The sequence below is a fragment of the Macaca nemestrina genome, chromosome 8 (genome assembly GCF_043159975.1).
Source record: "Macaca nemestrina isolate mMacNem1 chromosome 8, mMacNem.hap1, whole genome shotgun sequence".
Lineage (NCBI taxonomy): Eukaryota > Metazoa > Chordata > Mammalia > Primates > Cercopithecidae > Macaca > Macaca nemestrina.
The window spans coordinates 122,733,447-122,746,805 of NC_092132.1; the positions used below are offsets into that span (position 1 = coordinate 122,733,447).

Consider the following 13,359-nt stretch of genomic DNA (forward strand, 5'->3'; position numbering starts at 1 on the left):
TGATTCTCCTGCCTCAGCCTCCCGAGTAACTGGGATTACAGGAGTCCACCACCACACCCAGCTAATTCTGTATTTTTAATAGAGATAGGGTTTCACCATGTGGGCCAGGCTGGTCTTGAAATCCTGACCTCAAGTGATCTGCCCACCTTGGCCTCCCAAAGTGCTGGGATTACAGGCATGAGTCACTGCACCCAGCCACTTTTTTATTTCTTTTAATGGAGATGTGGGTGAGTGTGAATTGCTGTCCTGACATCTTACTCTAAAACCTGTAAAAGCTCAGGCTGGGCCTCCACCTTTGCGGGGCCTCCGAGAAGGGTCCTACAACCAAGGACCTGAAAATGAAGTAAGAAAAGGATAGTGCTATCCCACAGTATAAGGTAAATTAAAGACCTACATTCCCCTTTATATGCTGAAAGCAAAGACGAATGAGAAGAAAGGATGCTAGGAAGGACATAGCCATTGCATGATGGTGGCTGAGTCTATCATGGCTTTGGTAATCTTTAAGGCTTTAGGCTTTAGAGTAACTGTTGACTTTACAGTAAATTCAGGTCAAAAACTTTGAATATTCATCTTTAATCTGTTTAAACTAGGTGCTATATGCTAGGTGTCACTAGGGATTTCATACTAAACAAAGCTTACAAGATCTTGAGTAAGCCTCAAGAAGGCATGAGTATTGGGTTAAAGATTCTTCTTAAAAAAAAAAGTACCCAGATGCATTAATGAAAAATAAACTGGGCTCCATCAAAATAAAATATACGGTGTTTCAGAGGACATAATTCAGAAAGTAAAAAGGTAAGTCACTGACTAGGAGAAAATATTTGAAAATCATATATCCAACAAGGGACTTGTATCCAATAATAATAATAAGCATTGGCAAGGATGTAGAAAAAGTGAAACCCTTATACATTGCGGGTAGAACTGTAACATTTGAAACTGCTACCTTGAAACACAGATTTACCATATGACCCAGAAGGTCTGCTCCTAGCTAAAACTACTCAAGTAGAATTAAAATATATGTCTGCACAAAGATTTGAACACATTAGCCGTAATAGTCAAAAAGTGGAAACAATCCAAATGTCCGTTAACTGGTAAACGGATAAATAAAATGTGGTAACTCCATACAACAGAATATTATTTGTCAATCTGATTCATGCTAAAACATGAATGAACCTCAATAACTTTATGCTAACTGGAAGACACCAGACACAAAAGGGCACATACTGTATGATCTCATTCATATGAAATGTCTAGAAAAGGTATATCTATAGAGATAAGAAGTAAATTATTGATTGAATGGATTTAGGAGTGGGAACAGAAGTTACCTGATTTCTTTTGGGGGATGATGGAAATGTTCTAAATTTAGATTATGGTGATAGCTTCACATAACTCTAAATTTACAGATTTTACTAAAAATCATTGAACTGTATACTTTAAAGGAGAATTTTATAGTATATTTAAATTTTTATTTTTTTAAAGTCATAGACAACGCTGACTATGAATCTCACCATGAAAATTAAGATATTTATAGAGTAATGTGCCACTTATTCTGATGTCACGCTTCCAGAAAACTTCACTTTCTTAAAACGACCAGAATATGACAAAAGAGTAAAAGACCTCCAAACAGGGAATATAATCTTCACTGCTAAATGTATGCACTTTAGACTACAGGAGAAAATAGAAAGTCCTTCCCTTACCTCTACCCAGACCTAAGATTAGAACTCAATGACTTATTAAATGTACAAGTACAGGGCATCTGATTTAATAAGCTTGATAACCTGGTTTTCCTCAGTAGCTAACATTAACAAAGTGACAGGTAATACTGAGGAAAGGTTCAGAAAGCAAAGACTATCAAACCATAGTTATTAGAGTCTCATCAGCCCCTCACAACTCAATGCCACTGAGGGTAAAGCAGCAATGATCTTTTCAAGGACCATGTGGCCAGCAAGAGTAATGGTGTCTGCTGTACACGAGTGGAAAGAGAATCAGTGTTTCTCAAAATGAGGTCATCAGAATGGCTCTAGGTGATTATTTATGATACAGATTCTCTTCTCTTCCTCCAAATCTACTAAATCAGAACCTCTAGGGATGACGTCTGAGTATCTGCATGTTCAACAAGAACTCTAGCTGATTCTTGTATATACTACAATTTAAACCATAGATGGCTGTTTATTTAGAGAATGTTAGAAAGAGAAGGAACCTTGATGACCAACTAATCAAAACCTCATATATCGGAGACAGGAATGTTGCACTCCAATGTAGTAATATTATTTTCCAAGATCTTCCAGTATTTCTTTAAACTCTTTAAAAAAAAAAAAGAATTATGATTCTAGCCCTGTAAATTGTAAAACATATTTACAACACAAGGGAATGTAAAATATATCTTGGAAATATATTCTTCAAAGATTGATGAAGATAAAATGCTTAATCATTTAAAGGGATATATTTCTGCTCTCAGGAAAATTAATCTAGAGCACCTCATTACCTGAAGATGCCAACTAAATGAGTCATCATAATAGTTAAATTATTTTTCCTTGTTGGTATGTTCAGTTTAATTATTGCAATTTTTCCTTATAAACCTATCTTCCTCAAGAAAATATATAGGTTATATGACAAAAAAATCAGTATTCTTACAAATTATTGAGCTAACATTAAGTCATCATTTGCTTTGAAAACATATATTTCCTGTGCTACAAGCCATATTTTTTAAACGCAACCTCAATTTTCCTGCATACAGGTTCTAAAACATGAGCTAGCAGGCATAGCTCTTGTTAAGAACCTCAGAAATCCTAACACCTAAACTGGTCCAGACGGTTACTTCACAGGAATCTTTTGTCTATATCCTTTATCACAGTCATGACTTTGGTGAAACTATCTGCATTCCATCTTTGTTAAATGAGTATGTCATTTTTTAACGGAATAAGTAATTTCTGCCAATTTCAGAACTCTCTAGTTCTGGGAATATTGATCTAATGGCTTGTCTACTACCAAGCTAAGTGTCTAACACCTTGTTAATGGTAGAAATGGAAAAAAAAATCTTCACAAAAAGCAATCATACACATTAAGCTTGCTGAGGTAGGAAACATTCTCAGTACCACCCTACCCAACTATGGTGAATTACACTGTGCTGATACTTAACAGGGAGGAAAAAACACCTAGATAGGAAACATTTCTCACACTGACAACTGAAAAAGGTTTAAGATGAGCAAATCCAAATAGACAGGAAATTTAATTACAGTAAGACCTCTTATAATAGTTACATTCAATACATTCTTGTATGCAACATTTTGACAGCCGATCTTAATCCTTCTTCTCTCTTTCTCTTTCATCACTATATTGCTATCTTTTTTATTTCTGATAGATTGTGAGAGACCTAACATATGTCTTGAGAACAGCTCTATGTTCTGCTGTTGAGAATGGTTCCTCAAATCCAGAAGTCATCTTCTTGTACGTATCTTTTTTCCTACTGACACTGATTTTTCTCCTCCTGTAAAATTAATAATAGTCTGTGAACTCCTCCATCTCCTGAAATCTTACTTATGTCCCACAAAAATGTTCTCTATGCTCCTTTTATGATGCCACCACTGCATTCCAAGAATTGTTCAGAAAGCTTCTTAAATCAACAAAAGTCATGAATCATAAATCTACTGGTTAGAACAAATGCTTGACTTGTGTTTGCCTCTGCTCTATCTTTAAGAAGGAAGACTTATTAAACAAATTAACCAGAGTGAAACTAAGAGTGAAACCCAAAATACATGCACATCCTTTAGAAACAAACATGTTCATAAATTGCTGCTGAAATATACATGATGATTCTCTTCTCCCTGATAAGTTTGCCAACTACATAAAAATCTGCTATCCCCAGCTAATTGGTTACACGATAGTATACATATGGAAACAGATACTTTAAATACAAACAAAAATAAATAAACAGGTTTTGATCTTCTGTGTTTTCCCTGGTAGCCTGTTGTCTTCTCTGACTGCAGAATAGACTAGTGAACTTCCTCAACACACTTTCTCTCTAGAAAGTCATATACAAAGCTCAAAGGAAAGTGTCTAGTAGAAAACACCTCTCAAAACTCAAGTTATATTTTCTTTGTTGATTTGAGTTCCTTACAGTAATTAAAAAAAAAAAATGAGATCATGGCCTTTGAAGCAACACAGATGGAGGTGAAGGCCACAATCCTAGGTGAATTACCACAGGAACAGAAAACCTAATACCACATGTTCTCACTTGTAAGTGGGAGCTAAATATTCAGTACAATGGGATATAAAGATGGGAACAATAGACACTGGGGCCTATTTGTGGATTGAGGGTGAGAGGAGGGTGAGAACTGAAAAAGTACCTATCGGGTATTATGTTGATTACATGGGTGACAAAATTATCTGTAAACCAAACCCCTGCAACATGCAATTTACCCAAGTAACAAACCTGCACATGCACCCCCTTGAACGTAAAATAAAAGTTGCAAAGAAAAAAAAAAAAAACAAGTTAAAATAAAAGAAATGTAAGGCCCTGGTTCTCTTGGTTTTCATGACACTGCCCACCAAGTACCACCACCTATCAGGATCAGAGAGATACAAACTTAATACTGAGTGCCAAAATGGAATGGGAGCCAATCTTGATATTCGTATGAAACCACTTAGGATCCCTTTCTCTGATCATCTCTGTCAGAAGGTATATTTTCAACAACAACAAAAAAAAAATCAAAGAGAATGACAATTCTCAGCTGTACAGTAGTGCATTTCTGCCAATAATCCCATTTCCTATTTACCACCTTTTGATATCTTCCTGATTTCAGATATATAGATAATGTGATTAAATGAAATACCTATTTTATGAGGTAATGGTAATACAAGATTTATTAATGATCTTTGATTGAAAGGATCAAGTCAGGTTGGGAGAGTGTAAAACATAAAATAAAAAGAAGGGCCTGCAGTGTAGGAGCTCAGGGATTGGACAGGAGGGGCCAGTGAACAAAACAAAAGCAAAGGAACTAGAACACAGCAGTGGTGACCCCCGTGAGTAAGGACTCAGTCCTGGATGGATGGCTTTTAGTAAGTTTTCATCCTAAAAAAATAACATGGAAAATTTTTTCAATGACTTGCAGGGCTTTGAGAGAAAAAGATGAAAGCTGGCTCAGGGAGGGTGGTAGGAAAGTAAAAATGAAAAGGAACTAAATGCACAGAAATGTCTTAGTCCTGAATTTCTCTAAGTCTACAACTGAGACCTAAAATTTTCCTTTCTATAAAGCACATGTTAAACCAAGACTCCTTATCTCTATATGGGTTGAGCATCCCTCATCTGAAAATCTGAAACCTGAGATACTCCAACATCTGAAAATTCTTAGCACCAACATGACACCACAAATGGAAAATTCCACACCCAACCCTCATGTGACTAGTCGCAATCAAAACATAGGTGCAGACACACAATTTGTTCAATGTCCCCAAGGGAAAAAAGGCCCTCCCAGCCTCCTTCAGCTGTGATATATCTTTTCTGTGCACACCAGATATGCATGTCATATTTTTTACTGCTAAGTACTTATGCGTGAATAAGTGTAAGAACAAAGCTTATCAGTAGCATATAAATTCAGAGTCAGGAGTGATGGTGATGCCAAAAAAACACACAGATTGTCCACATGGGAGACTGAGATAGTGATCCTTTTCTTTCTCGTGGTTCAATGTACACAAACCTTATTTCATGCACAAAATTATTAAAAATATTGTATAAGGCTAAGTGCAGTGTCTCATGTCTGTAATCCCAGAACTTTGGGAGACCAAGGTGGAAGTATTGCTTGAGCCCAGGAGTTCGAGACCAGCCTGGGAAATATGGGAAAACCCCATCTCTACAAAAAAATGCAAAAATTAGCCAGGCATAGTGGCACACACCTGTAACACCAGCTGCTCAGGAAGCTGAGGCAGGAGAATCACTTGAACCTGGGAAACGGAGGTTGCAGTGAGCCGAGATTGCTCCATTGTGCTCCACCCTGGGCAACAGAGTGAGATTCATTTAAAAAAAAAAAGAATACAAAAATTAGCTGGGCATGGTGACACAGGCCTGTAGACCCATCCCATCTACTAGGGAGACTGAGGTGGGAGGATCTCTTGTGCACGGAAGGTCAACTCTGCAGTGAGCCATGATCGCACCACTACACTCCAGCCTGGGGTGACACAGCGAGACCTTGTCTCAAGAAAAGAAAAAGAAAAAGATTATATAAAATTACCTTTGGGTTATGCGTATAAGGTGTATATGAAACGTAAATGAACTTCATGTTTAGACTCAGGTCACATCCCCTCTGTATCTTATTATGTATAAGCAAATATTCCACAAAAATCCAAAATCCAAAACACTTCTGGTCCTAAGAATTTCCCATAAGAGATACCCAATCTGTAGTAGCCTGGTTATACATAAAGCAGCCAAACTGTTCTATGCTGATGATATCATTTATTAACCCCTTCAACGATTACAGAATTCCTGCTCTATGCCATACATTATGCCAGGAACTGTATCTGTAAACTCAGAGAAGACAGATACTTTTCACAATACCTACTACTCAGGTAGAAGACAAGACTAAAGATAAAAAGGACTTTAGGGTTACATGCCAGAAAGCCAGGCCTCCACCCCTACCCACACCTTCCTCCAGCACTCAGGCAATTCCAAGTATCTAGTCTTCAATTTTCCAATCATCTGTTTTTATTTGGGGACACAGTACTTTGTGATCCATTGAATTTCACAATAAACTGAGATTAGTCTCATGCTTCTGAATAGTACTCTTGGTATACTGTCCATTTTGACACACAATATAAAGGAAATCCAAGACAAAGAGATATCCCTCTCTGTGACTACCTGTCCTGGAAAAACATCTGGGGAGATATAAAGGCCAGTCGCTTTAGGGACTTCTGTGACTACGGCATTCCCCCACAAAAAGAAAAATTGCACCTATTAACCCACTTCATTTCAGCCACTGAGCAGACATAAAATTGAAATAAATTTCCGTTATTGCCAATCTGGGATCTATCTAAACCAATGATCCAAGAATAAGAGGTTCCACAATCCATTATCCAATTCCACTACATTCCTTGTAATTTTGAAAATTACAAAATCTGGTAGTTTTGTAATGTTCTCAATGCTTACTTATAGAAAATTTTCAAATATCCACCCGTAAATTTTCTCCCTACAAATCTCACTGCTCCATATTTTGACCTTGAAATGTGATCCTTCTTCCAATAGAAGAATCAGAAATTAATGTGACATGCGTTGATTTTTAACCCCATCATTTTATATTTTCTAACATCTTTATTGCTGAGCCAATATCCCAGAAATAGACACAGATATGTACCTCACTTTTTTAGTCTGTCTCCAGCAAGAAAATAGCCATAAGCTCTACAAAAAAGTGGCAATTTCCAATCTTCTGAAATTTGCAATGTCTTATCATTGCTTAGTTTTAGGTTACTCTTTCATTCTGCTTTTCTACTTTTTAATTAAAGTGACCTGAGAGCTTGGAGGAAAAGGAACTCTTAATACTGGATACCAAGTAACATTCTCAATGTCTTCAGAGAGTCTAGAGTCTCTAAAAGGGCAGACGATGCCCTTGACTCCCAACCCTTTCTGGGGCCTTCTGCAGCCTCACCTCTTTCTCTGTGCTTACAATGGACCCTCCAGCCATGCTAAGTCACAGTGCAGTTTCCTGAACAGACCATTACCTCCCTTGGTACATTTACAAATGTGGTACTCCTGCATGTACTTGTCCATAATTAGAGCAATTATCACACCAAAATGCAACATGGTGCTTGCTTGTTCATCTCCCCTAATCAGGCTGTAACCACTGGGTAGGGGGGATGGGGGAATCACTCACAGGGCTTGGCATATGTTAGCACTACACTTTGTTAAAATAATGAATTGATAAATGAATCCTCCCAAATCTGAGCCAGAAAACTCCAACCTCTGGCACCCTATTTGCTTATCCATCTTCTGTATTAAATAAGGAACTCCTAATGTAGGAATGGGATTTTTCTCATATCGTAATTCCTAATCTTGTGCCCAGAACACTGGTAAATCAGTATTTGATTAATTGTTTGACTGGGTGAGTCTTTGCAGGGAATTAAGAAAAACAATCATCAACTGTCAATGAATATTCAAGATGATATGAATTGAGACGAACGTCTTGTCTTCTAGAGTACTCTGTTAGAATTAAGTAGACACTGGAGCCGAACAGCCTGTTCTCCATTGTGACCTTGCTAAGGCTCAGTTTCCTCACCTGCTAAATAGTTATAATAGTTCCTGCCTCACAAAATGGTTGTAAGGATTAAATGAGTTAACATGCCAACAGCTTTAGAGCACTATTTGGCACATAGTAAGTGCTAAAATGTTGTAAACCAGGGAAACGTGTGACTGCCAGTTTCATTTTAGAATGTGAAACCTACCCTCATACCTGCCAGAAATGCCACATGTGGTAGAATTTATCAAAAGGATGTCAGATGGAAGAGCCCATTCTGAATAAATCACTGAGGTGTAGCATTCAATTTCATCTAGCCACCTCAGTATTTAATGACTTATTTTCTCTGGGAAAGAGATCATTAAAAGCAACTTTGAGAAAATTCTAGTAGTTCCCAGACCCATATTCACATTGTGATAATTTGCCCGACAGCCAACCATCGAAGTAACTGAATGAAAACGCCTCAGAGAATGTTTTGCCAGAGAAAGAAATTACTTGCCTTTTTCTTTCTGTTTTCTTCAGAAAAAAAAAGTGAGCATTTTGAAGATGATCATGTTAAAGGATTATTCCAAGAGTATTTCTTTTTTTTTCCCAGTGACCTATATTTTGGAGAAGTTCTACTCTATGACATTTAGACCACCTCCCCACTTTCCTATCTCTCATCTATGTTAGGGTAGAAAAGGTTGAGGCCTTAGAGCAATGAGTCATTGGAGCTTTCCCAGGAAACACAAATCAGAGAGGGAAAGGGATTTTTTTTAATGCAAAGCTTATAGATTGAAGAAGGTAGTATTTCTCACATGCCCACCTCCTTCTCTCAGTTTCAGCCTCTTACATCTAAAAGGCTTTTAACATTTTCTTTAAAGCAGCTCAGAAATCTGCTCAATGGCTCACTACTAGTCGGCCCTAGTTTGTCCTGAAGTTTGTAATTAATGCAATAATTAAACCTTTTCAAAGGGCTGTTGGTTCAATCAATGGTGTTTTATTTTCCAGGAGAAGAGGCTCTCTTTCTATAAAAACACAGTAGGAGGCACATTTAAAAACTATATTTCAATTGTAAACAACGTGGCTGTGTTCCCAAATGGCAAAAAGACGATAAGAAAATTATCCAGGGGCCTCAGAGGTGGCACTAGAGGTGTAACTGAAATCCCTTTCAGCAGAGTTCATGCTCTGCTGCTGCTCCTGCCAAGGAAACTCATTTGAAAATGGAGCAAATTAGTAAAGTTAAACAGATGAGAGCCCTGGGTCTTATCACACCACGTCATTAATGCATCCAGGATGAACGCAATGCAACAAAACACAACCATGAGAAATAAAAATTAAAAAAAATAAAGCCTATGCTTTTCTAGATTGACTAATCAAAGTAAACTTTCATAAAGGTTGACTACGTAAATTATCGATTTTCAGATGCAGACCAAGGCTAAAAGTAATCAAGTTTAAAATGCTGCAAGTTAAATAAACCTTTTGACATATCTACAAAATCATTCCTTTTGCAGTTCTTCTCTCTAAAACATAGTTTGGCTGACCTCATTCTCTGCCTGAAATTCCTTCAATGGTTCTAGACTGTTTTTCCAACCCTAGACCACTGTTCCAAACTCATCACTCATTTTTTCCCGAATGACCTGTACCCTCACCAGAATGAAGTGGTTTCCATCCTGGGTGCAAAATACTTGCTTTCTTGTTCTCAGGGCATTTCTGTCTATAGAAGGTCATAAAGGCAAACTGGTACTGGAATAGGATGGGTTTGGAGCCAAAGGGCTTAAGTTTGAAATTCAGTTATAACTTGTCCTGTCAATGGTTGAGGAAGTTTGGGTCATATATTTATACTTTTAGAGCCTATGCTTCCTTACTCTAAAATGGGAGCGATAAGGTTTTTCCAGGGTGTTGTATCCACACTGTGATGTGTAAAATATCCAACCCAGCACCCCATATTCAGGTCTGCTGACAAATCTCTGTCCCACTCACCCTTGAAGGTCCACTTCCAACCTCTCTCCCTCAACAAAAGCTTCTTACCCTTCCAGGTAGAAGTGAGCTCTACCTCCTCTGAACTCTTAAATCATTTATCTATGAATTGTTCATTTGACATTTTGCCAAAAATAATCCTATGGGATAGTTATTTTCTAAGGTCCAGGTGCCTCTACATTTAGATTACAAGCCCACTGGTCATTGATCATGCTTTCCATATCACTTTATCTTCCACAGTACCAAGCACACAGTCTATGGCCTTGATTAACCTATAACATGATTGAGTTTTACCAGTTATCTGTGGTTTGTTCCTTTTTGTGCTCCAGTAAAAGTTCAGAATTGTCATGCCTGATTTTGCAGATCAACTGCCACCCCTGCTACACACCATTCCATCCTGTTTTTGGGTCTTGCCCCTTGGTGCACAGAATCTAATGAAACAATTTATTTTCTCATTATAATGGTAAGTGGAATTAAAGTATCAGGTATACTGACTACCCTTCTAAGAGAAACTACTCTTATAAGAGGTTATAGAGAAGTTACAAAACCAGATATTAATAATTGCTGCAAGAAGAACTCTCAATTCTTCTTGAGAATCAGTAGGACAATTCCTCCATCTAGCTCTGAATAAGTTATCAGACAACTTCCCTGCAACCTTTCACTATCAATATCTTCTCTCACTCATATTTCCAACCTTCCTCCCACTCTATGTGTAAGTACTCCCTGCTTCCCTCCACCCAGGTAAGCCTTCTCCACTCATTTAAATCATCCCATCTTCAAAGAAGTCCAACAAATTGGGGATGGGAGAAGTATAATTAGCTAATTGATAGCTTCTTCCTTTAGGAAGAATTCTTGGTTAAGTCTTGACTACAAAGGAATCTACCGATGCTTGCCTCTCCCTGTTGGAGAAGGAAGGAGGGGAACCAGGGAGAGGGTATGTGGTTGGTGAAAAGTTTGGTACTAGACAGAAAAAAACAACCAATGAACACAACATAGGAAAAGAGTAAAGTACTTCTCCCTGACTCTCTTTTCTCTTAGCTAATCAACCAGAGAATACGAGTAATTATTCTATAAGAAAAACTCACCCCTTCCTAATCAGAGCTTGAGGTGTGGATAAAATAAATAAAGCTGAGTACAACTACCTACTCTCTTTGCTTTCTCTCTCATTTTTTCCCATTATAATCGTGACCTGAAGCACCCTCCTCCCCTGATTTACAGCCCCAAAGATGAAAAAGAATAGAAGAATAGGGGGGAAAAAAACTAACCACAGAGGAAGTATAATAGTACATTAAGGAGTCCCTCACCTATCAAAAGCAAAGTATAATCTACACGCCTGCCCATTAACTGGACATAACCCAGCCCTCTGCCCCATGAAAGCCTGACTCCTAACTCTACAAAATGTTATATAAAAGTATATTACATTTGGGGAAAAAGGTGCAATTACTCATGCTTTATGTAAAAATACCCTTTTGGGTACAGTGGGACACCCACAAAAGTGTGACCTTCAATCTTCTATTCATAATGTAAGCAGGAATATAAGACACATATATGGCCTCATCCACAGCTAAATACATAATGGGCACCCAACAAAGAGTGGGCCCCTCCTTGGGCAGTGCTGGTGGTTTGGAGGCAGTGGGAAGGGTGTTGATTCCACAATCTACTTCTCATCTCCCCTACTCTTTGGGCTTCCCTGGTGAGATAAATAAACACAGAATAATAAGCATCACTTTCGTAAATAGTTGAATATGTTTTGAATACTTAACTACTTCCAAATCCAGAACTTTTTTGGTAAACAGTGCTTGGGTATACAAAGTTTAGGCACAAAAGCTAAATGAGCTTTCCTACTTTTCCAATCCAATTTATTCTGGGTTTGTGGAGCAGACCGACAGCCCTTATGCCAAACCAGTCTCATGGAGCTTCTCAGAACACTGGCACAGGCAGCACACACAGGCCCCTGGTGTCCCATTGCCTGGGTGTTCCATCCACACAGTGAGCAGGGAAGACAAGTGGGCCTTCTGTTGAATAGCAGGCAAGGAGCATGTGAAGCCATCCCTGGTAATACAAACCCAGGCAGGGCTTGGCCACAGGCATGGAAAGAAGGACCCAAAAAAATGACAGTCTGGGTCAATCATAGGACTAAATATCTTATCTGAGGGAGGAGTTGTAAGGAGGGTGAGGAGAAGAGGAACCCAAAGAATTTCCCTGTTTACTCTTCCTCATCCCAACAGTAAGTTTTTAGTATGTGTTTCTTTTTCTCAATTCTATAAGTGCTTCTAAGAACATTCATGAATTTATTCCATCCAGGTGGAGATGATGAAACCTACCTAAGGAGGACTTTCACTCGGTTACCCTATACAAGACACACAACGAGTCTCTGCTAGCACCTATTAAGTTGGTAGGATAAGGTCCTAAAATATGAAGACCTTGACTTATTTACCATTGCATCTATCTTATATAAACAGCTCCCAGAACACAGAAAATACTGAAACATTTGCAGAGCAAATGAGAGCTAGCAATGGACAGAAGTGAAACCCAGAAATGCAGGAGTGGCAGGTGCACATGGTAGGCATTGAAAATGCAAAGGCTTCAACATTCTTTTCTTCATCTTTTTAAGACAATGCTGGAAACTACATAGGCTAAGCCCATTACAGCTTTTTCATAGTTCTTCATTCATTGGGAAAAGTACTGTTTTTTATTTATTTACTTTTTAAGGACAGTTCATTTTCAGTTAGCTGCTTCATATCAACCTTAATATCAATCTTCAATATCAACCTAATATCAACCTTAATAAAAACCTATGGTTTTTTTCTTAATGTTAAATGTATGAAGAAAAGTGCACAAATGCTACTTAGAGCATTTGATCACTTGGTGCTGTGAATATTTGGAAACCTCCTCCACGCCCACAAATTACCTGTCTCTGTCCGCTAATTGTACAACTTAACTTTACAGCTTCATTTATCTTGGAAGTGCCAGACCATGTCCTATAATGGGAAGTCATTTTGCTTTAGTAAGGTTTTGTCTTATTGTTCTTTCTTCTCCCTGAGGCCCACTGTGTGGTCAGGGTAAAGACCAGAACTCAGATTAAATCCTAAAATGACTCCTTTCCTTTTCATTTCAGAAACTACTTTGAGGAAAAGACGGCCTTTAAGAGACTGGCTGAGCTGACAGATTGTAAAATGGGAAT

The 13,359-nt window shown here is 38.1% G+C and overlaps 1 protein-coding gene and 1 long non-coding RNA gene across 5 annotated transcripts in view; both read right to left on the reverse strand.

Annotated features, from left to right (window-relative positions):
* The window catches only part of LOC105476616 (neuregulin 1), a 1,125,049-nt gene that overhangs the window by 1,090,612 nt on the left and 21,078 nt on the right, over positions 1-13,359 (reverse strand). The window lies entirely within an intron of this gene.
* Positions 1-13,359, reverse strand: part of LOC105481946 (uncharacterized) — a 71,468-nt gene that overhangs the window by 37,291 nt on the left and 20,818 nt on the right. Inside the window, exon 1 of the long non-coding RNA XR_011607115.1 lies at positions 1-13,359. This exon is cut by the window's left edge and continues 22,365 nt beyond it; it is cut by the window's right edge and continues 20,818 nt beyond it. This is a non-coding gene — a long non-coding RNA (uncharacterized lncRNA).